Source organism: Stylophora pistillata, chromosome 8, assembly GCF_964205215.1.
Source record: "Stylophora pistillata chromosome 8, jaStyPist1.2, whole genome shotgun sequence".
Taxonomy (NCBI): Eukaryota; Metazoa; Cnidaria; class Anthozoa; order Scleractinia; family Pocilloporidae; genus Stylophora; species Stylophora pistillata.
Window position 1 is genome coordinate 72501 of NC_142526.1, and position 3424 is coordinate 75924.

Sequence of the window (3424 nt, forward strand, 5' to 3'; positions counted from 1 at the left end):
GAATAAACGTAGCTTTATACGAATTAAGAAACTTTCTCCTCCATGTAAAAACACTAACAAAAACAAACTGGGGCTTCATTTCTTCTGTTTTTTTTCCTTCTTCAATACCTGACACTCTTAGAAATTTCACATACATCAATCTCACGATTTAAGGAGCACCATGGTATTAATGCTTATGAATTATGAATATATATATCATTTACTCTGGGAGTTATGGCAAAGACTGGAAATAACTATGGTCACTGATGGACTCAAATTATTATTCCATTGTTTGTAATTTTGATTGGCTATCTTCGGTGAAGAGACTAACTTTGGGGAGCACACGAGCAAATTAAATTCAAATACGCCTCACGAAATAATATTAGAAAAAACAAAACAAAAATTGCTTGGAAGCAAGTTTTCAATAATTCCTTTTGCATGTATTCTTGGTGATCACATACAGATGGTTTGTTGTCAAGTTGTCTTTCACCTAGCCTGCGAGCAATCCTCCATCTAACGCTTCGAGACGAGTGTTTCTTCACTCGTGGGAGAGTAAGTGCCAGACCCTCGATACTCTTCTGGGCTCGTCTTACATCTTCCCGTGGGCGGCGAAACGTGCGTCTTACAGCACTAATAATGAGGGCCTACTCGCAAGTCATCTTTCACATGGACGCACTGCAAGCAACTAAGTAGGGCGTTGAGTAGCTGTGATGTAATTACGCCCCTCTCCTCAGTCTAGCACGCACTCGGTTTGACAGGTAAATTGAACTGCTGTTTAATGCAAAAGAGGATTTCTACAATGGCAGTAAAATTTCTCTTTCAAAGGAATAAAAGTTTTGAGTCCACTTTCTTGAATTCCTTGTACAGCACTTGTTTATTTAGTTCATCGTGTGAGGCCATTAAGCAATAAAATCTGGTCTCTCCTTCAATCAAATCAAGTGAAGAATTCATAAAACTAGTGACTGGAACTCAGTTGCCGACCAAAAATTTAAACCAAGTCAGTTTAAAAATTGGCACAAATTATTTTCCTCCAACTACAACGTGGGCTTACTGCTGTCATCTTCGAGGCCACTTTTGCTTCTGATTAGTGGGGCTATAAAAGGTAAAAGCACAACGTTATAAATCTCAATTCTTTCCTCGTGGGCAACTTAAATCTACGTGGAATCAAATAAAAAAGGATGGCAGTTCCAATTACCCATAAGGTGGCTTCTCGCCTTCTGTTTCCGGGTAGAATTGGAATTATGAATGTTGGTTATTAAAAACTGAAAGGAAGCATGGGAAAAGAAACAAGAGAAGAAAGCCCATGCGATGCGAGGTCGGGAATCAAACTCGGAACTCGGCTAAAAGCCCTATCACAGCACCCTCCCTGCTCTCTACATGCAGTCTTCATAACTTATAGGTATTTAGGGCCGATCATTCAAACAAAGTTTAGCCTTTGTCAAACAAAACCGCGTCCTAAACAATTCTCAATTTAGCTGAACCTTTTATCTGAACATTTACTTTTGTGAACAGTGTCAAGAAGGCCAAAAGCTAACCATGTAAGGACATCTATTCAATTAAATCAACCCTCCTAAAGAGAAAACCTGATGCCAACCAAATGTTAAAAAACTGTGGTTTGGGTTAGACCTAGTGTAAATGTTGTAGTTCAATTTTACACTTGGTTCAAATTTTCTTTTCTTTTGTTCTCGGTCATGTTAATGTACGGTAATGAGTTTGAAACAAAGGAAAATAAAATTTGAAGCAAGGATAAAATTGAACTAAAACATAAACAACCGGCCTTCCTATCAAAAACGCCTCTTGGAACAAATAGATAACAAACCGTATTACACTGAAAAAAGGAAATTGCTATAGAGAGTTCCATTCATACGTTGGATGTAAAACTAAAAAAAAAAAATACGAGGTAGTAGGGGGGTCTTTGCAATTGGCTTACTCCGGTCTACTGAAGCATAAGCTGTTTCTTTTCTTACAAAACACTTCTAAATCACTTACTTTTTGGAAGAAAACGTTAAACTTCTGTGTCCCGATTTCATGTGCACTTTGGACCTTGGACCTTTAGACTGTTCAAGAGATATGGAAAATATACTTAATCGAATAAAACTACCTAACGTTATCGACGATTTTCAAAGTCCAATTTAAGAACGATACGTTCTTAGCACAATTTGTATCATCGCCTACTCACCTTGGAGTCTTCTGAAGAGTTATAGGGATTGAAAATGACTGCCTTTTCTTTCGTCGCCTTTGGAACATCTCCTGATGACAAAGAATCAATAAATATTTTATTTCCATAAACCTACTCCCTTAATAAGTCTGTCCCGTGATACCATTACAATTGTTCTACTAACCTACTGGGGTTTGGGCACGAAATGAGTTCGTAGGAGCTCCTTGTGGGATGAAGGGAGTAAATTGAAAATCATATAGTTTTGGAATAAACTCACATACATCCGTTGGGGAACGGTTCTGACATTTTGAGTTCGTACCTGAAAATGTTTTTGTTTTGTTTTTGTCTGTTTTCTTGTTTGTTTGTTTGTTTTTGTTTTGTTTTAGTTCTTACCTGAAAATGTTGAATAGTCCACATCTGAGTAGCTGACAGGCACAAATTCTTTGTCATGCTGAGAAACTAACTCAGAAGAAGACATCTCTTTGTTTTTATTGTCATGAAACGTCGATGGGCTGGAGTCCCCGGACTCTTTTTTTTTTTCTTTTCTTTTTAGTTGACTTTCCAGTAGCCTAGTTGTAAACAAAGAGATGTAGAAACCAAAAAATTACTTAAACTTCTCAAGCTAGAAGTGTTATCAAGTAATTTAAATGTGTTGTGAAAAAAGTGCTCACCCAGTCTCTCAGAGGAAGGAAGTCCTAGTCAGACGTGTCTCCGTTTTCTGTGTGAGGATGTTTCTGGCCAACAGTCGGTTCTGAATATTAGCTTAACAACTTAAACACAAATACTCTCACTGAACACATCTGGACCAAGATAACCTGTCACTAACACAAAGAGAACCTACGTTGTTGTTGTTTCCTGTTTACAACATTATCCCTGTTTCCGAGGTCGATATCTTTAGAGCAGTCTAAATGTGTTACCTGATGATGCCGATGAAGAAGCAAGTTGCGTCGCTTGTCTCCACTGTTGGTTTATCTGATGGAAAGAAGATTTAAGAGAGGTTTAGCATTCGAGGTTACCAAGCGACATAATGCAAGAAATATAAAGACTGCAGAATGGAGAATTAAGTAAACAAAGCTTGCTCCACAGTAACCGAGAAAACTTTGGAATTTTAACAAGCCGTAACCGCAGCAGCAGAAATAACTCTTATTGAATAAAATATGTATTTCAAAAGAGAAGGACTATGTGATTGTTCTGCAAAAAAACGCTTTTTCTATCGTTGCTATAACTGTTCTTCTCTTTATGGTATAAGTGCTAAAGAGAGGCAAGAGCCAATCCTTTGTTGTGGTT

At 37.7% G+C, this 3424-nt stretch overlaps 1 long non-coding RNA gene across 1 annotated transcript in view; it reads right to left on the reverse strand.

Moving 5' to 3' along the window:
- LOC148724340 (uncharacterized) overlaps positions 1-3212 on the reverse strand; it is a 3276-nt gene extending 64 nt beyond the window's left edge. Inside the window, exons 1-4 of the long non-coding RNA XR_015991066.1 lie at positions 2531-3212; positions 2159-2229; positions 1969-2036; positions 1-1072 (exon numbers count right to left, since the gene is read on the reverse strand). The exon at positions 1-1072 is cut by the window's left edge and continues 64 nt beyond it. This is a non-coding gene — a long non-coding RNA (uncharacterized LOC148724340). The remainder of the gene's footprint in view (positions 1073-1968; positions 2037-2158; positions 2230-2530) is intronic.
- Between the last annotated feature and the right edge of the window lie 212 nt (positions 3213-3424).